Genomic DNA, 21,952 nt, shown 5'->3' with positions numbered 1-21,952 from the left:
TTGTGTGTCGAGGTCTTGCTAAAGTGCATTGTAATATCAATTGATATTTGCAGAGATAGAAGATCAACTAGTTGGCAGGCTTGTTGGTGAGCTGGTCATATTCTTGTGAATAGCGGAAAATTATCCAGTCTTTCCAAATTTTAACATATCTATTTGGAGAGTCATGAGCTGTGGATATGAGCTCTTCCATCTCAGAGATTTTGTTAATCTGGGTGAGCCAGTTAAGGAGGGATGGGGCTTTTGTAGTGCCCCACAGTCTAGGAATGCAGAGTTTAGCTGCGTTGATCATAATCATAGGGAGGGATTTGAAGTACCTCGGTGGGGAATTGGGGTGAAAATGTAGAAAAAATTGGGCTGAGTGTAATTGTAAGTCTTGGGAAGTTAGTTTGTGTATATAGGATTTGACCATATTCCAGAATGGTTGTATCAGGGGGCAGGACCACCATATATGCAGCATGTCAGCGTGAGGTTGTTTGCACCTCCAACATTCATCAGGTGTCTGGTTGTTAAATTTATTGAGCAAAAAGGGAGTGCGGTACCATTTAGTGAGTATCTTATAGTTATTTTCCTGGATGGAAACATTCACTGATCCTTTTAAGATGTTGCGATATATTTTTTCCCAATGTGGTTCCGTTAAGGACATGTCAAAATCTGTGCACCAATCGTCACACAATTTGCCCATCTGAGTAGGGCATGATTCCCACAATATGGAGTGCATTGTGGAAAGCAGGTGTCGTTGCGGTTGTTGAAGCGCACAAATTTGTTCAAATTTGGAAAGTGGTGTATCCTTGGAATTTTTTTTCAGGTGCGCGGAGACAAAATAATGAAGTTGTGTGTATTCCCAAACGGTCATTGAGGGATTAAGTGTTGCTGTTTTTAGATCTTCAAAGTTAGGGAATTTCCCATTCTGTAGGAGGTGAAGAATGCGTATTCCTATATCATTGGGGACAGAGCGCAAAGAGTGGGGGGATTGACCTGGTGGGAATTGTGGGTTGTTAAGCAATGGGGTGAGGAGGCTATGTTTTCGGATTAGTTGGTGTTTGGCGTTGGCTGTATGAAAACAGCGAATAGTGCGACCGATTAGAGGGTGTCTTTTAAGGGAGTTCTGTAAGGAAGAATAAGTTAGCCAAGGGATGCTTTGTATGGGGATGGTTGAGAAGGAATCCTCTAATTCGACCCAATCTTTTTTGTGTTTCTGGGAGTGCCAGTCTGCTATACGTAGTAGGTGGGAGGCTTGATAGTATAAGTATATATCCGGGATTCCCATACCGCCTTTTGATTTTGGTCTCGAGAGTATCGAGACTTTAATGCGCGGGGCTTTGTGATGCCAGATAAAGGTATTTACATACATGTCAGCCAATCATGGAGTGACTACTAGTATTCTCCCCCGCTTTCCATTGGCTCTAAATGCACATTAGCCTAGTATAAATAGATCGTACTGCTACAGGAAGTGATGTCCTTTGATGATGCCCATGATAGGCATTGACGCAATTTCCTGTTAGCTGATCGTCATACCACGTCACTTCCGCAAACCACCCTGGAACGCATGCCGGCAGCGTACACGGAAGTGCTTTGGATAATCGTGGAAACTGACTTTCTGTATGCCTAAACTAATCGGCTGTTTGTAAGTAGTATTTTATGCTTTTTTAAATAAAAATCCTCCTACGGGCTTCACTATTTCTGGCTCCTTCCTCTCTTCTTGCCTGAGGGTATATGTGCAGAGCTATCTCTCGGAGGAATTCTTGGAGGCTTATTCGCATTGTCCATCTGGGGACACAGAGGCTCATAGCATTATTTTATCAGAGGTTGGAGGCTATTTTTGGAGGTGTCTACTTGATATTCCTAAAGGCTTGTGAATTACCAAAATCTGGTGAGTGGATCCCCAAGAGGGCCTGTTTCAAGCACTGGCACTTTTCTGTGTGGAGCACGACTATCAGCACTTTAAGTGGACTATTCACTATTTTTGGATTGCACGTGATTTCAATTTTTTGCACATTTTGGCACTTTATACATATGTGTGGTTTTTAAGTATATATGTATTTATCTATCAGCACAGCATTTTAATATTTTGTATACGAGAGCACTTTTTTAGTAATTGGATTAATTTAAAGATATTTTGCACAGATGCACCTTAGGGTGTTCACTTCTATACACCTGTTAGCGCTGTTTTAATATTGTTATTTCCCAGATAAAGGACCTGATGGCCTTCTTTTAAGGGGGAGAAGAAGTGCAGAGGCAATTGAATGGGAACGGTTTGTAATAAGTAAAGGATACGTGGAAGAACGTTCATTTTAACAATTGCAGCTCAGCCGAACCAGGAGAAGTGTGCCTTATGCCACTTCTTAAGATCCTGGAAGATTGCCTGGGAGATGGGAAGATAATTTTTTTTCGTCATCTAGGTCAGTGGGACTTTCAATACCCAAATATGTCATGGTGTCAGTTTTCCATTCGTAAGGGAAGGATTGTTTACACTGATCAACAATCGGGCCAGGTAGGGATATATTAAGTGCCTCAGATTTGGATCTGTTTATTTTAAAATTTGCAATGTATTGAAATAATTTCAACTCTTTTTGTAAGTTGGATAATGAAATTAGGGGGTTGGAGAGGAATAGCAAGATATCATCCGCATAGGCAGCAATTTTATATTGATTAGAGATCGAATTTACGCCGGTGATGTTGGGGCTCGATCTAATACTATTAAGAAGGGGTTCAAGTGTCAGTATAAATAGTAGTGGAGACAGGGGGCAGCCCTGACAGGTTCCATTACTGATGGAGAAGGCATTCGATAGCGAACCGTTGACACGTACCCTGGCCGATGGGCTGTGGTATAGTGCAAGGATAAAGGCCATTAGTCTGGGGCCCAGACCAATTGAATGGAGGACCTCCCCCAAGTAGTCCCATGCCAGCCTATCGAATGCCTTCTCGGCATCAAGAGACAGCAGGAGACCGGTCTGTGAAGTGGAGGAGAGGATGTGGTGTATATTAAGGGCTTTAAGTGTGTTGTCCCTTGCTTCCCTACCGGGTACGAAACCTACTTGATCTGAGTAAATCAGGGATGGGATGAAAGAGAGGAGGCGGTTAGCAAGTATCTTGGTGAATATTTTTAAATCTACGTTGAGTAATGAGATTGGACGGTAGTTTTGGACTTGTGTTGGGTCCTTCCCTGCTTTTGGTATAACAGATATATGCGCTTCCAGAAGTCTGGAGTGGCTGGAGTTTGGGTTGGAGAGACTATTAAATGTTTTTAAAAAAGGTTCGGCCAGGATATCTGCGAATGACCTATAGTAAGCTAGGGAGAAGCCGTCAGGTCCTGGGCTTTTCCCTGGTTTCATTTGCTTTAGAACAAGATTGAATTCATCCCCCGTAAGTGGGCCATCAATGTTAGAGGACTGCTGTTTAGTGAGAGGTGTGAAACCATTTTGTTGCAGATATTCCCTAATAATTTAAATTCTTGAGCCGGGAGTTGCCTGGGGTTTGTGTTCAGGGGGTAGGTTGTAAAGAGACGTATAGTATTGTGTAAAGGCTTGAGCTATGTCTGAATTAGAGTGCCTCTTTTTACCTGTGGAATCTGTTATAAAGTGGATGGTATTCTGAGCTCTTTTTGCCACCAGGGCTCTAGCAAGGTATTTGCTGCTTTTATTGGTGAATTCGTAGAATAGCTTTTGTGAAAGAATGAAGAGCTTCTTGACTTTAGTATTGAATAGCTCTCTGATCTTGTTTCTGACCTGTTCTAATTCCTCCAGGTGTTGTAGGGCATGTGAACGTTTATGCGTGAGCTCAAGCTTCTTAGCTTGCGAGAAGAGCTCAGAGATGTTTTTTTGGGCCGCCTTTTTCCTGTGTGCCGCCATTTTAAGTAGTGTACCCCTGATAACACACTCATGAGCCTCCCAAACAGTGGAGGTCTCCACTTCATGGGTATCGTTCATCTGAAAATAGTCTGATAATTGAGTTCTGATCATTTCCGCATTTTTGGGTTGCATAATAATCGGCTGATCTAGACGCCAGATTTTTTCATGTCTATTGATTTGGGGGATCGCAAGTGTGACAGAGATGGCACAATGATCCGATATACACATCGGTTCAATAGTCGCTTTTTTAATTAGATGGATATCTTTTTGCGTGATGAGGAGGTAATCCAACTTCGAGTATCTGTTATGTGGAGGGGAAAAGAATGAATAGTCCCTGATGGATGGATTTAATAGGCGCCAAGTATCGTGTAGGGACAGATCTTGTAGCTGAATCTTGACCTGTTTTAGTGCTTTATAAGGCAATGATGAGGTCCCAGTGGAGGTGTCTTCCACGGGATTAAGTGTAAGATTGAAATCTCCTCCAAGGAAGAGACAACCCTCTTGGAAGGATGTGAGAATTGCGGACATCTCCCGAAAGAAGCTTACTTGTGCTGCGTTGGGTGCATAAATATTGGCCAGAGTCAGAGGGATATTCCACAAAGAGCCTTTAACGCACACGTACCTTCCATCTTTGTCAATCAGGGTATCTGTGACGTCAAGAGGGATGTGTTTCGCTATCAGGATTGATGCGCCCTTGGTTTTGGCCAGGCTGTTTGTTGCATGGAACATTGAGGGGAAATCTCTGACTTGCCATCCAGGAATACGGTCAGTCCTGAAATGTGTCTCTTGTAGAAACACTATATCTGCTTTAAGAGAGTGAAAGTAGAGGATTAACTTGGATCTTTTTTCTGGGATGTTCAGACCTTTAGTGTTAAGTGATAAAATTTTGAGGCGCTTGGAAGCTGATGTCGATGTAGACGTATCCATGTTGATGATAGGCACAAGTGAGAGGGGGAAGGGGGGGGGGGGTAAGACTGGGGAAAAAAGAGACGGGAAGCGGAGGTAGGAAAATAAGGAAAAAAGAGAGATACCCCCTCTTGGGATAGGAGAGGGATTGATGACCAACTGCAGAAAAATTCCTGCTTTTAACTGCTATAGGGAAAGAGAACGTTGGTTGTTGTCAGCTCGAAACGGAGCTGTTTGGGGAGGTGGTAGAAAGCGTGCGGTATCTAGAGGGTATCAGAAATAAACCAAAATTGTGGGGAGAACTCAAGGCACCCCCATCCTTCCACACGAACAAAGACTTATTGCGTGTTCATATCTATGAGGTTATATTGAATAATGAGTGGTGAAAATGAACGGGGAAGATCTATGTTTGTAATGTAGAGCTATGAAAAAACGTGAGATTACTAGTGTATTCTTTATCCTATCTTTAGTCTGCAATATACTTGGGATAAAAACATCAAGTGACTCATATCTGACTGCACAATGCGTCACTATGCATCACAATTATCTTAGAATTATATTTAACGTATGCAATCTCTTGCACTTGCTCCTAATCACCATTCTGTCTGACAAAACTAAAAAAAAGTAATTATCCACATAGAATTCAACTGTCTCACAGTACCAAATATTATTTTCCAAAGGTGAAAACAACCTGTGCACCGTCTTAAAACATATGGTATGGGTTGGAAGATTTTAGCTTATGCACTTCCGTGTATTGGAAATACCAGACAGTTGATGTGCATCTTGGGTGAACAAAGTTAGTTTTATTAAACATGAATTTTTTTTTTCTGGTTTTAGGAAAACATGGACAATATTAGAATTATTATTATTCTTATTATTTTGTTAGTTTACCCAATAAGGGGATTCACTCTTCCTGATCATCACTTATTTAAAAAGTAAGGATAAATCTGAACAGTACAGTTGCCACCAAGACAGAAAGAGAAAAGTCTACCAAAAAGCATACTGGAAAAAGCAACAGCTGTTTAAAACAACATTTTCCTGCACTTTGTAGATTTTCTCTCACTTCCAAGTGAAGGGAATTCTCTCAAATGGTGACAGACAGCAATTTCGAGCAATTATGAGTGAAACTCAATCACTGAAATGAACAAAAAATATTGAATTGTTTAATTAACTTCTGCAAAGTGCATTTGTAGATAAAACAAAGATTCTGCTTGATGTTTCTAAGCAAAAAATTGGGGGAGCAAACCCTGAACATGTATATCTAAAGCCGGTGCAGCTATGGACCAAGCGACATGTATATTAAAAAAGAATAGCGCACACATGCAAAAGAAATGACTATCAAATATGGAGACAATCCATAAATAAAAATGGGGATTTAGTCCCACCATATGGCCATATCGTGCTCAAGCCCGCCACTGCGTCAAAGTACCCCATTATCAGTGGGTCCTACACTATCCATAAAAAAGGGGTGAATCCAGCCTCTCTAACCCTTGGAGACAACACTCCTTGCTGGGATAGATGTGCTAATGCACTACAAAGGACTCCTCCTATATCTACTTGATAGTGGACACTGATAGAGTACAGGTGTGTGTGGGGGGTGGGGTGCTCAACCCCAGAAGTCTGGTCAGACCGAATACATAATAAACAAGCAAAAAATTGGGGGAGCAAACCCTGAAAATGTATATCTAAAGCCGGTGCAGCTATGGACCAAGCGACATGTATATTAAAAAAGAATAGCGCACACATCGGTCTGACCAGACTTCTGAGGTTGAGCACCCCACCCCCCACACACAACTGTACTCTATCAGTGTCCACTATCAAGTAGATATAGGAGGAGTCCTTTGTAGTGCATTAGCACATCTATCCCAGCAAGGAGTGTTGTCTCCAAGGGTTAGAGAGGCTGGATTCACCCCTTTTTTATGGATAGTGTAGGACCCACTGATAATGGGGTACTTTGACGCAGTGGTGGGCTTGAGCACGATATGGCCATGTGGTGGGACTAAATCCCCATTTTTATTTATGGATTGTCTCCATATTTGATAGTCATTTCTTTTGCATGTGTGCGCTATTCTTTTTTAACATACATGTCGCTTGGTCCATAGCTGCACCGGCTTTAGATATACATGTTCAGGGTTTGCTCCCCCAATTTTTTGCTTGTTTATTATGTATTTGGTCTGACCAGACTTCTGAGGTTGAGCACCCCACCCCCCACATACACCTGTTCTCTATCAGTGTCCACTATCAAGTAGATATAGGAGGAGTCCTTTGCAGTGCATTAGCACATCTATCCCAGCAAGGAGTGTTGTCTCCAAGGGTTAGAGAGGCTGGATTCACCCCTTTTTTATGGATAGTGTAGGACCCACTGATAATGGGGTACTTTGACGCAGTGGTGGTCTTGAGCACGATATGGCCATATGGTGGGACTAAATCCCCATTTTTATTTATGGATTGTCTCCATATTTGATAGTCATTTCTTTTGCATGTGTGCGCTATTCTTTTTTAATATACATGTTGCTTGATGTTTTTACCCTACATCACTTCTTGGCCCTGCTTCCTTTTCCAGTAATGCCAACAATTTGCCAATGTCCCTTTACTAGATAGCCACCCGAATCCACAAAATCACACAGATACCAAAAACGTACTCCCGCATCTTTGCATTTGTTTACAGATTACTATGGAACCTAAAAATCAACATGTACAACTTATGAAAGCATTTACCATTGCTAATGTAGGTGAACCGTACCTAGCACTGCTGTTTCCTAAACAACAAGTCCCTTCTCTAAATGGCTACTTGGTGGCTTAGGTAATCCAAATTAGTTATCCAAATTACTGCAGACTCTATGGCTGCCAAGGAATTTGCTGCTTATGCAAAATTGGCAGCTACATTTTACTTATTTAGTAAAGTTTAGTTTACTTATTTAGCCCAGTGTAATATTGATAATGCCTTCCTGGTCCGCGGATGGGAGAGTTTTTACTGTTGTGGTTAGGGTTGCCACCTCATCCCTTTAATCCAGGACACATATTAATTACACAGGTTCTGAGGCTGATATAATGCACATAAGGCACCAAGTGAGTTTAATTACCACCTTAATCAGCCACAGAACCTGTTTAATTAATGTGTGTCCTGGTTTAAAGGGATGAGGTGGCAACCCTAGTTGTGGTCAGAGTTATTGTTTACTAATGACGCCTAATGTCCACTTCCTGTTTGAGATGTTATGGATGGAAGTGATTTCATGGCATAGAGGAAGAGGGCGCTGTGGGCGGAAGTGATGTCATGGCCTACAGGAAGAGGGCGCTGTGGGCGGAAGTGATGTCATGGCCTACAGGTAGAGGGCGCTGTGGGCGGAAGTGATGTCATGGCCAACAGGAAGAGGGTGCGGTGGATGGAAGTGACGCCCCGCCTGTGGCTGGTTTAAAAAGGACACTGGGGAAATGGAAATGTAGAACTGCACAGGAGCACCCTGATGAATGGCTTTTGACTGGAAACATGTGGGGCTAGCCGCCCACTGAGGAACTCTATCTGTTACTTTTGAGGAGCACCTACATGTGAGTGGCTACTTTTATTTTTGATTTTGTGCAACATTTTAATAAAGATAGTTTCCATTTTATTGTGCATTGATGGTGACTGTCTAACAAGAGGTTGGGAGAAGATTCTGGGGTGCTTGGAGTTATCCGTTTGAGGCTGTACCGAGATCCTTGCTGGTCCATTATATCAAGCGTGTGATCTTTCAGTTCTGGTGAGTTTGCACTGCATGTGGGGTGGAGGTAGTGTGCAGTGACTGTGTCTATTCATCACTGGTGAACCCCCCCTATGTGGATGTGATATACTCACTTTGATATACTGCACCATGTTATTCTTTTCCGTTCTCTTTTTATCTGCATACACTTGATTGGACTTCTCATCTGAGGATTACTATCACATGTAACATCAGATGGACTTTATCTAGGGAGCCACTTTGATCCAGTGTTCTGTGTCATATCGTTTGGTCTTCTGGGACTGATGGATATATTTTTTAACTGTTCAAGCGCTGCAATACTCATATTATTACATTTTACTTATTAGTGTACATATATGGTAGCAGAAGAGCAAAGAAACCATATTTTAAAATTGTTTTGTTACTGGTAGTGTAAACAACAGCAAATGTTCTATGGCCCTGGGGTTGACACTTTCTGGTTCAATGGTAAATGGAACTGTGGGTGATGTTGATATTGCACATAGGGCATTGTGCTAAAAAGAAGGACTGGGATCTAAAGATTTCTTGCAGGTTCGCTTGAACTGACATTATGGGGTTGATTTACTAAAATAGTAGAACATGTTCACTTTGCAAAGTGAATTTTCACTGAATTCTGGTCTTAACAGTCAGGCTACAAATCTTTGTGTCTGAGCTAAACAAGCTGCAGTCTGCATGAGAGCAGACTAGAGGACAGGTCCAATGACTAATGGAACCAGTTAAGCAGATAGGCAGGTCTGGGGCAGCCCTGTTTTAAAGAGGAAATAGTAGAATAATTCTCCTGCGCTCAAGTATAACATAGGCCGGAGGGAAGAGAGATACTTCAAGCTTGAGTGGTACTAGCTTGTGGTCTTGCTGCCCCTTCAGGATCAAGGGTATCCGAAACCAACTAAGAGACAACAAAAAAGAAAAAGGGCGCACCGACCTAGTGCATTACCACTAAAAATTTATTAAAAGTGTTAAAAAGTATATATTATACTCACAAAGCAGGTGCGCATAACCACACATCAACATAACACACATATAGTCTCCAAGGAAGCCAAGGAACCGCACTGTGCTGAATGGTATACAGTGTGCCGCATGAGGCTGCATATAAAATATGAATATTAAATACTAAAATTATAAAAAAAATAAAACAAAATATAAAAAAATAGTAATGAGAAATCATAAAATAAAATAATGATGAGAAATAAGTAATAAAAATTATACACATTTCTAACATCAATAAAAACAGTAGCCATAATACAGCAATGTATATGAAAGATAATGAGGAGAGAATGGTATACCTACAAAGTAAACCTAGAAGTAAACCTAGAATCTAAGAAGGTGATCAGGCGAACACCTGAAGGAGATGTATATAAGAAAAATATAAATATGAAAGCGCTTGCCTAAAATATAAATATAAACATTTGATGACGCCATGGAAGGTGGGGCAAAATGCGTTGATGTATTTCCGGTTACGCTGAAACCATTGACGTCACTTCCTGTCCTCCGTGGAATGCATGCCTGTACGGCATTCCTGGAAGAACTGTACCTCTTACAGCTGGACTGTGTCTTTGATCTTGTATGTTTTTCTTACCTTTTGCGCAATAATAAAGTATTTACATTCACAATGGTAGCCTTCTATTTGTGTTTTTGAGCCTCTAAAGATCATGCTACTGGTGGGGAACGGAGTGCTATACCTGTAAGGAGGATTGGTGACATACATCTACTACTCCTAAAGCTGTTTTGACCCCAGACTAAAACAGTCATGGGGTCCAATACTTCCAGTGAGTGGGGACACAAAAGGGGAGTTGAGCACCCCACACCGACTGATGAGTCTTTAAACACCTTGGTACCTTATTTGGCACATTTATGCACCTTTTGAAGCACTGAAGCACTTTCAATCGTGGAATATTGAATTTTTGGCACTATATTATATTTATTCATTATAATGCATCTTTATGGACTTATGCACAGATGCACTTTTTGTGGAATATCGAATGAATTTTTTGCACAATTTTGTATTTATTAATTATTTAGTCTTTGTTGTTTATTATAGCACTGGCACATGTTTATATTTATATTTTAGGCAAGCGCTTTCATATTTATATGAAAGCTGCCTTTGAGCGTTTCACTTATCAGCACTTGATAGTTGGTGCACGATCCATTTTGTATAGATACATGCAAACGCGGTTTTTATCAATATCTAGATGTACATAAGAATGTGCAAATAATATGAAGGGAGGGAAATATATATACCTACATGGTGATATTGAGAAACCCCACAAGACTATATTAACCAAAAAATTGGAAATAAAGCAATTCAAGTCCATATCAATATTGAGGCCCCCAGACTGTAGGGGCCCCAATTGATATATCCATCTGGTCTCCTCTTGGGACATCTTGACCTTTTTGTTGTCACCTCTCCAGTGACCCTTGATCTGGTCCTTGTGGTGTACTTCCTTAAAATGTCTGGATAAACTATGCTTTGGGAACCCATTCCTGATATTATTTATATGTTTCCTGATTCTAACGAATAGGGGCCTAGTGGTTCTCCCCACATATTGAAGCCGGCAAGGGCACTCAATAACATACTGTATGTGACGTGTAATATTGCAAGTAATCTTTTCATTGATCTTAAATACTTTATTGGTGACGGAAGATTTAACAAATTCTCTCTCCCTGGGTTGATTCCTACTAACATCTGTAAAAGCCATTCAGTCCTGAAAACAGCCTAACATTATTGGGTGGATCGACCATGTTGTGAACCAGATGGTTCCTGAGCACAGGGGCCCTCCTATAGATAGACCTAGGTCTTTTGGGAAGTATCCCAGATAAGGTCCTATCTGATTTTAAAATGGGCCAATATTTTTTCACAATATGTTCAATAGATCTGAACTATTTATTAAATCCAGTAATGAAGGCCAGATCCATATCCTTTTCTTTTATTTTGGGTTTGATAATCAATAATGTATTCATATTTATGTTTCTCATTTCACTCTTCAGTTTCTCCAGATGTTTCCTTTGGTAGCCCCTTTTCTACAAATCTTTTTACCATCATCTCAGCTTGTTCATCATAGTCCTCCAGCCTGTCACAGTTCCTTCGCTATCTCATCAGCTGACCTTTAGGGACATTCCCTTTCTATTTCGGCTGGTTGCAGCTGAAATTAGGTATATATCCATTCCAGTCCATTGATTTTAAAAAGGTTTTGGTATATAATTTGTCCTCCACTTTGTATATCTGGAGATCTAGATAGTCATTCTGTTGTAAATTTCAGCTCCCAGTAAATGAAATCCCATATCTATTATGGTTATTTCATCAAATAAGTTTTTCAGGGACTCCTCCGATTCCCTCCCATAAGATGATAATATCATCTATGTACTGTCAGTAGAATCTCAGATAGGGTCAGTTGATGTTATAGTTCTGCTCTTCCTCCCACATATTCATGAACAGGTTGGCCACACTCGGAGCATACCAAGCTCCAATGGTCACTCCTTTTGTCTGTAAATTATAATTGCCCCAATACCAGAAATAGTTACTTTCTATTGCCATCTCCAATCCTTCCAGAATATACTGAATCTGTTTCTGCCTCAGATCTGAGCATTTATACAGGGCTTTAGCAACTCCATTGACCCCATCCCTCTGCACTACACTAGTGTAGAGAGAATTAACATCTATAGTGACTAAGAGGCATTGTTCTGTCCCGTTGATATCCTGGAGTGCCGAAATCAGCTGTGTGCTGTCTCTTAAATACAGAGATGTATAGTAACGAAGTAGAACTACTTAAGTACTGTACTTAAGTACCGAAATGCGGTATCTGTACTTTCCTAGAGTAGAATTTTTTTCTCCTACTTCTACTTTTACTTCACTACATTTTTTCGATGATTTTGATACTTCTACTCAAGTATTTTTTTTTTGTGCTGCATAGTTACTCGTTACTTTTAAAAAAATTACAACTGCCAGAACAGTAGATGGCAGGTTGCATAAAGCTCAAAAAAATGTGTATAATGTCATTTGTAAATCAGCGCATACGAAAATAAAGGCTGTGTATAATAAAAGCTGCTATACCAAATCTTTCCAATAAAAAGAAAATATGAAACAAACAAATAAATGGTGCTACAGCGCTTAAAGTGCATCAAGAAACTACTAACAAACACAGGTTAATAATTTGAATAAATCATTTGAAATAATAAAAACAATATAATGTTCAAACTTTTGACTTCTTTCTTTAATAACTACATAACACAGTACTTGTACTTCTACTTTCAGTACTTGAGTAGAAATTTTTTTTCAAAACTACTGGTACTTTTTACTTTTAGTACTTAAGTAGCAAATTTTTTGAAAAAACTACTTGCAATACTTAAGTAAAAAAAATGTTGAATACTTTAGTACTTCTACTTAAGTAACTTTTTCTGCGAGCACTTCCACTTCTACTCAAGTAATTTTTTGATCGAGCACTTGTACTTTTACTCAAGTAGAAATTTCGAGTACTTTATACAAGTCTGCTTAAATAGGATTTCCCTTCCTGAACCAACGGCTGCAGGTATCGATCTAGGTATTCACCTAACCTAGAGAACAAAGAATCCACTCCACTAATGATGGGTCTACCTTGTGTTTTAACTAGTCTCTTATGTATTTTTGGTAGGTAATACATCACTGGTGTCTTGGCTGCTTCTGGAAGATATCTGGCCTCCTTCTTACTAATAATTCCCATATGGTTGCCCTTCTTAACAAAGGCCCTTAGTTTCTTTTCATATTGCTTTCTCGGAATGCTGTTCAACCTTTTATACGTATCTTCCATCTTCAATAAATTATACATCTCTTCCTCATAGTCATCCTTATTCAATATGACCAGTCCTCCTCCCTTGTCAGCTGGATGTATGACAAAAGTGAAGCTTAACCTCAATTGCTAAGCTCTGGAGCAAAGTGCACAGTCTATTTGCCTTTAGTAAATTAACCCTGCTGTGCCAAATGAACTGAATCAATGGAAATATTGCCCATTTGAAGCTATATTTCACATCCTGGAATAGGAAAATTTGCTTTAGCTTTTTAGGGCTAAAGATAAACTAGTCCAGGGTTACATGGGTGAATAAATCTCTTTATACCTCAGCATTAAAGTTGAAAAATAGCAAATTGTTAAGTTTCTCCTAATAGAACCTTTTTAAAGCCACTCCTCCGGTGTTTGCAAGCATGATAATCTTGCTGAGTTACGTTATTCAATATTTACATATTAATACTGTCATTATCTGTAGAGTATTTCTATAACAGTAATTTTGAATATATCTGTTATTATATATCACTTTTAATTCTGTGATATAAAGTGTTTACAAAACAAAAGCTGGAAATAACAATTTACTATACAATAAAAAGTGGAATTTATATTAGCAAGTAACTGTCAAAATCCAGGAATGAAATGATGAGTTTGCTGAAAAAGCATGTTTACTGTTGGGCTAGGAATTTATTGCAAGTGTACAGGCAGCCTATACTGATGTCTGTAAGGAAATATTTTACTGGCATAATACCCATCGGACTTAGCATGAGGAAATTGCCCAGTAATTTAAAAGCTTTTTATGTGTTTTTTAGAATTATCTTCTTGGTAAGGAGTCCGGAAGGACATAAACAAAAGCTTATATTTAAGTATAGTGCAAGAAAAGTGGAAATAATACAAGATCCAGATGTTTCCGAAAATAAATCTTCTTTTTAAATATGACACACTAAACTACAAGTAACTACCAATCTCTGGTGAGCTCTGAAATTGTATTTCATTTGTTTGCTGAAACTTATGCTTTATATGTGTTGTAATGTTTCGTTTTAGAGGGCAATTTATTAGGTCTAGAAAGTAAGACAAACCTGACTGTGCATAAAATTGAAAACTGGTTACTTTTCAATATATACTGTATTCTTTTTTATTTAAATTTAAAAGCTTGAAAAAAATGTGTCTGCACACACAGCATTTTTGACAAAGTAAGTTAGAACCAGGTAAAAAGCAGAAGATCTGAAGCAACTCCAGCCCAGGTAAAATATAATCAAAAGCAACCCAAATTGGTTCTGATGCTTGTGTACACAAAATACTTACAAAATAAAGACTATTCATCCTTTACTGCAACAACCCATAGCAACCAGACAGTATTTGTTTTACTGAAACCAACAGACAGCAATAGGAATGCTGATTGATTGCGATGGATTACTGTAGATAGGAATTAGCACTTTTTAGGGAATAAGGCCTAAGGGTCAATTGCTGTGACTGATAAGATTATTTTAGACACATTTTATGTAAGTTGACTATGTAAGCGGTAAAACTTTTAGCATTTAGTTTGTCAGATTCCATTCCAAATGGAAAACCAGGTGTAGTATATAGGCATATAACACTGCTGATCTAAAACTCTTATTATGCTACACAAATTCATAGTACACTTAGCATAGTTATTAAAACTTTTATGGGAAAAATATGTTGCCTTCAGAACATTATAGTTGCCTGCCATTTTTGTTGATCCTCCAGCTTTCTAGATCATGCACCTAGAGGTATCTAGAGGTATGCAAGATCAAGAGTTTTGAATTAGAGATTAAGTTTTGCATTTTTTTTCTTGGTTCATTACTCATCTTCCTGGTCCATGACCACATTGAAACCAGAAACAGACAATTAACCAGCATTTTCAGAAGAAGTTTAGTTGGCAAGCCCATATTTATTGCTTGATAGATTTATTGAAAACGGTAAATGGTGTCTTTGTCCTCGGTTGAGGTAAGAACTTCTGTGGGGTTCCTTTCCTTCCCGTATCCTTTTTTCTTGGCAATTGGCATTGTCTAATCAAGGGGAATTCCACCCAGCACTGGGTGAGTTGGTGCTCCTGAAGCATAATTGGACCAGAAAGACTTATGGTTATCAGGATCCTGCCATTTTTATTACCTGTTTTTTTACCATAAATGGTGTAATCTGACACTTGCTGTATTCTCTATGTGAGTACACTGGGAATACATCATGGGCTTGGTGTGGCTACTGCTGATCATAAAGCCAGTGAGAAATATGTAGAATAATAGAAGAAAAGGGGAGATGTTTTTATAGGGCTTTAAATGCTGGCCTGCCGGTATCTACATCAATTTTTAAAAACATACCAAATAACATATTACAAATTATAATATATTTTATTGTACAAAATTTGTATAACATTAAAAACATGTAAAAAAATATTTAACTATACAGACAAGATCCTCTCATATAAAAAGGTTACTGTCATGTGTACTGCTCAAATAACGCGTTTCGCGGTTAAACACCACTTCTTCAGATAAGCGTATTCACTTGTAACAGTATATTAAATTAGGGATCGCTTAATTATAAAACAAACAACATATGTTGAGAGTAAAGGTCGGATCTCAAACTGCAGGGAGGCATAAAATATATGCCATTTTGAGCAATATGTAGGCCACTGTGTTGCTTTAGCTGGCCAAAGATGGGTTGTTTTTCTTCCATCAGCCAGATCAGAAAAAAAACAAATGGATTCCTCCATCCTCACAAATAAGGTGCATCTGACAGTGGGGATTTTATTGTCATAATACACTAATCAGTGCTGTTTGGTTGTAGCCACTGATGGAATGGAAATTTTCCAATATTCCTGTTCAACAAAGGTGGAGCAATATATAATATTAACTTATGTTGAGGGGGAATGGCCATATATGTATCGAAATTCAGCCAGTCACTGCTGAACTGGCCAAATTTCAATTTTATCCAGGGCCAGCTTCAGGAGGCAATTTTTTTCTCATTTAAGTGGCATTCAGTGGTGCAGGTTGCAATATGTAGTATCTTTTTTGCATTTTTACTCCTAGTTCAATTTTAGCAACCGAGTTGCTTTAATATATAAATTTTTTTTTAATTCACTATGAATCTAAAGGAGGTTCTCCCGATAGCATTCTTTACTTTACAGCTGCTGTTGTGTGGCCTCAAACTGTATTTAACAATGTTACCATGATGGTAAAAGAATCACAATAATACTTCTGCATGTTAATGCAGTTGTTGTTCTTTTGAGCACATGAACTGTCATAGGTCCCTGGGATGCATTGCAATAGGTTTATAAAATATATTATGAGTAACAATACTGGGTTTATAACTACTGGATTCTGATTCAAGAATATGCTGATTGTACAAATATACATGGTCTATGTCAGTGGACTAGGTCTATTGACATTTATTGTGCAACTTTTATGCTTGCTTGTATAGTTTTTTTAACATTGACCAGATAGAGCAATTGACCTCTGTCTTTCATTTTTTTGAGAATGTTTTCAAATAAAACAAATATTCTGAAAACTTGAGCAGCTTCTCCTTTCTGTTTTAATATTACCAAATGACTATAAATGACATTTTACATTATGTTTATTGTCCAGATGGACCATTAAGGAATTTTATACCACACTGTAAATTCCAGCTCACCTTGGTGTCAGGGTAATGACTTCCAGCTGCTGATTGGTCTTACAAAACCAGAAGAACAGTCAGTTATTTTTATCTGTGGCAAAAATGTTGGGATTTTTACTTCCAAAGAAGTTAAATGAATGTCTAAAATTTACAAAGGATATGGGATTTTAAACCCCTACTGTTACTAGATACTTCTGCCAGGGGGCACTGGCACATCTGCTTTTATAATTTTTGCCAAAGTGTAATTTCCACTTAATTGTAGTACTAGAATTTTAGCACGTACCATCTCTGTTTCTTCCCTGGTATCTATTTAACCCTGGCACTGCTCTGCAGTACTGTATGGTTAAAAACAGACATTTCTGCATTCATCAATGACTATTCCAAATATTTAACCACCCTTCCACTGTTTACTTGAAAACTGACAATTTTGCATTCATCAATGACTATAGTACGTTACTTTTAACCTGCAACTGTAAAACCCCTGTCTATATTTTAAGGCTTGGTTTACACCTTTGCGTGTGGCTGCGGGAGCGGGAATCCCATCTGTTCCCACACATGCAAATACCCGCAGCCAAATTGTGCTGCTCATAGGAGACGCACAGGGCTCTGAATGGCACCCCATGCATCTCAGCACGTCTTCCTCACTTCAATTCCCTATATATTAAAATCATCCTACGGGGAAGGCACTTCTGGCAGAGGACACTGGTACTTCTGCCATTGTAATTTCCACGAAAGTGTAATTTTCAAAAAAATTTACTAATGGCAGTTTAAAAAAAAAAAAAAGAAAACAGATAGATGAATCCATCCTGATGTGACATTGTATCCTTACAATATAATTTGTAATGTAATTTTAATAATACTTAAAGTGAAACTTTAAAAATGCAAAATTCCTTTAAATAACATGCCTGGGGGATGCCCTGACCCTGCCTGTGAAGTGACACAAATATGCAATGTATACAATGTAAAACAACGCTGTCATTTGGGTGACCCCCACAAAAAAAAATGACATGGGGTTTCCCCCATAACTCATACCAGGCCCCCTCAGGTCTGGTATAAATTTTAAGAGGACCCTGTGAAAAAAAAAAGTTGAAGGTCTCCGCTTTGTTTTTTTTTTTAAGATAGAGCTTAAGATCCAGCAAACCACACCAGACCCTTATCCAAACATGCAACATGGTAGGGGGAGATAAGCATGCGGCCTGAACCACAGGCCACTTTGTTCCCATGTTTATGAGGACCTTTTCCCCACAACCCTGGCTCGGTGGTTGTGGGGATCTGTAGGTGGGTGGGGGGTTAATAAGTCTGTATTCAATAGATGTAGATTTCTTATACACAACTCAGGGGGTCTTGTCAGGGCCATCTTTAATATTGAATGGATCCTGAGCAAGCAATTTCTTGGGCCCCTCCTCATGTAATTTCATTCTCCACCTGCTCTGAAACATACAATAATTAGCAACTAGACTTTTTAGTTTACCGAATCAGATCAGGCAGCAATTGCAATTGGTTGCCAGAGGTTACAGTATATCGTTACAGCTTGACTGGCTTCTAGAGGTTGCAGCACACATTATGGCTCACTGATTATTTGCTAGAGGTTACAGCACATGACTTCTGCTTTTTGATTGGTAGAGATTACTGTATATCAATACTGCTCACTGATTGGTTGCTAGGGGTTACTGAACATCCTTTCCACTCACTAATTGGTTGTCAGAGGTTACTGCATATTATTACTGCTTACTGATGGGTTGCTAGAGGTTACTGAACATCCTTACCGCTAACTGATTGGTTGGAAGAGGTTAGTGCACATCATTACTGCTCGCTAATTGGTTACTAGAGGTTACAGCACATCATCTCCTCACTGCCTGCAAACCATGGACTGGGGAGGTAAGGGGACTCATCAATAGACAAAAACTCCTAGGGATCCTAGGACTCCTGGGATCAGGGTCAGTGCTGGGGGAGGGAAGGGTGTGACCAGTGACAATGGTGGGGGGGGGGGGGGGTAATGGGATCAGTGGCAGTGGTGCCACTGGGATTAATTAGGAGTCAGTACACTGTGGCAAATTCTTAATCATGTAGAGCAAAGTTGGAAATCTTTGGCAAGTATATAGTGAGGATCACCAATGGAATGGGACATTTACAATGACCATTGTAATGGGACATTTACAATGACCACCAATTTCAGGGGGGATTTACACGGACCACCAATGTAAGGGGGAATTTGCAATGGCCACCATGTAACAGGGGGATTTTTATGCCACCCACCAATATAAAGAGGGATTTCTACACTGACACCCATGTAATAGGAGCATTTACACAAACCACCAGGGGGAATATACAATGACCTCCATGTAAATAGGAATTTACACTGACAACCATTATCGGGGGGATTTGTACTGACCACCAATATTAAGGGTATTTACACTGACACTTCTACACTGACAACCAATGTTAAGGGTATTTACACTGACCAAATGTAAAGGGGAATTTTCACTTACCACCAGTGTAAGGGCAATTCTGCACTTACAACCAATGTAAACGGAAATGTACACTGATCACCAGTGTAATGAAGAATTTACACTGATAACCAATGTAATAGGGGATTTTACACCCACAACCAATAAAGGGGGATTTCTACACTGGCCACCAATGTAAGGGGGAATTTACACTGACCACCAATATAATTGGAAATTTACACTGACCAAAACATTAAAGGGGACTTTTTCCTGGACCACCAATTCAAGGGAGGATTCAAAACTGACCACAGATGCAGGTTAGGATTTTTTTTACCAACCATTATTAAATCGATGGGTTTCTACACTGACCATCAATGTAGTGGAGATTTACACTGACCCCTAATATAATAGGAGCATTCACAGTAACCACCAATGTAAGGAGGGATTTACACTCATCCTGGCCACTAGTGTGACGGAAACGATTCTACAAGCCCTGATGTAATGAGAAGATTTACATTAACCACCAATGTAACTGAGACATTTAAAATCATTTAGGATATCTGCGCTAAAACATATAAATTACAAATGAGCAGCTGCTTGAGCAATCTGTGACATTAGATGCAAGAATTGTGATAAATATATGAAGCAGCGCTAAAAAATTGAACTCACTATTATGAAAACACAAAAATTAATCAATATGATGACATCAAACCTATTAGGTGAAAAACGTGTATAAAGAAATCACAAAAAATAAATAGTGTCTATAAGAGCCCATACACAAGGGCTGAAAAGGAAAAATATATGTGAAACAAGAAAGTCCAAAGGAAACAAATTGTCCACTATTCACTTGCTCCACCAGTGTCCCCACAATCACAATTCGTAGTTGACACCATGTATTAAAGCTTATATGGTCAAATGCGCGTGTTACATCTCCTTGTGAAGGGATAATCCAAAGCGCCTAACGTGATCCAGTCAGGGTTGGTTTATCAGCAAGATGAAAAATAAAAAGCATATACGCCCATAGTGTAACCCATGAAAAACATTTATTCAAGAAATAACAAGTGAAACTTGCAAAGGGAATCACACTAAGCAAATTCTTGGGCAATAGGTTTAAAAAAACCTGCATATAGAAACATGTTAGGGCGTGGCTATGGCACTTTATCATCAGGCATGCTTGTTGACTGGCGGGAGAGTTTGGTGCAGCTACTAAGCTTGCTGCTTTTTGGGAGAGCAATTTTATCAGTTTTTATTGCAATAAGCAAGTTTTTTAAACCTATTGGTACTGGTACTGACTACCTCTGCACACCCCACACCATCCTCCATACGACACTGTCCAATTTTCTTTAACTTTAAAGAACTGGCTGATGGTAGGCTTAATGACCACAGTTGCAGGCAAGACTTTCAAGCATGCCCCTGTACCTCCCCTGTGGGCAGAATTCAGCAGATATGACCTCAGGGCGGCATGATACACATATCAATGCCACCTCTATTTGCAGATTCACCGATATTTACATATTAATTCCAGCTCTCTTTACATATCAATGCTGGTTATTTACATGTAAGTGCAGGGTCTGCAGGTAAGTCATCTGTACATGGCAATAAGGCAGAGTTGGGCAGCATTAGTAGCAAAACTTCACACTGAGATATTGGGACATAGCACGGGACTAAAACTTTAAGGGTCAAGAGAATTTAAATTAGAATAGTTGGCAAGTATCCAGTCCAGGCCAATTTTCAGCAAAACTGTACCCAAATTAAATTTTTATAATTTTTCTTAGACAGACAGAGTGTAACGCTCCTGCGTTTTTGTAGTAGGCTGGATTTGCAGCTGCAGAATCTCCACTCAGTAGTCATGTAGAGATGTGTTGAATAACCAGATCCAACTCTCCAGACTCATCACTGTGGGCTTGTCAGCTTCAGCATACAGATATACACACTCAATAAGATGTTCCTGGAGTGATAGGATGTATATAGCAGTATGAAGATGATGTGCTGAAGGGACAGGTGTGAACAGTGACAGAGATGGCAAGCACTTGATAGAAATGTTCAGGAGAGTATTAGATGGTATTAGGTAGAATGCAGATAGGTTAGTAATCGAGTATGGTAACAGGTGGTAAGGACAGATGACAAATACAGGATAGACTAACCCAGTGCAAGGATAGATGGTAGTAGACTCAAGAGCTAGCAATCTATGTAACAGTGCAGATGATAGAATTAGTATGCATAGATAGTAACAGTCCTTATGTGCAGAGGTAGATAGTGTAAGTAAGGTTATGGAGGATTCCCCTGTGGGGTACTTATCACTAGTAAAGTTAGTAGTAGCAGGGTCCAGTAGTAAGGGAGTGATCCAGTAGCGAGATACAGGGATCGGTAGCGAGGTTCCGGTCTGTTTCCAAGTAAAAGGGAATAGCTGGAGGTTCCGGTAGCAAGGTAAGCTTGTAAGCATGTGGACACACGGCAGGCAGTGAGTGAAAGCAGTAAGCCAAGAATGATCGGGTAGCGAGATACAAGATTAGTGAGTGAAACAAGTTCAGGTAGCGAGATACAAGAGCGAGTGACATCAAGTATGGCTGCTCTGCTGACGGCTTGAACGAACCAACCATGTGGTTAGAACGAACGATGTGAGAGAGAACGCCGGC

This window comes from Pelophylax lessonae (assembly GCF_965119305.1).
Source record: "Pelophylax lessonae genome assembly, chromosome: 3".
NCBI lineage: Eukaryota > Metazoa > Chordata > Amphibia > Anura > Ranidae > Pelophylax > Pelophylax lessonae.
This window is presented reverse-complemented; position numbering follows the sequence as displayed.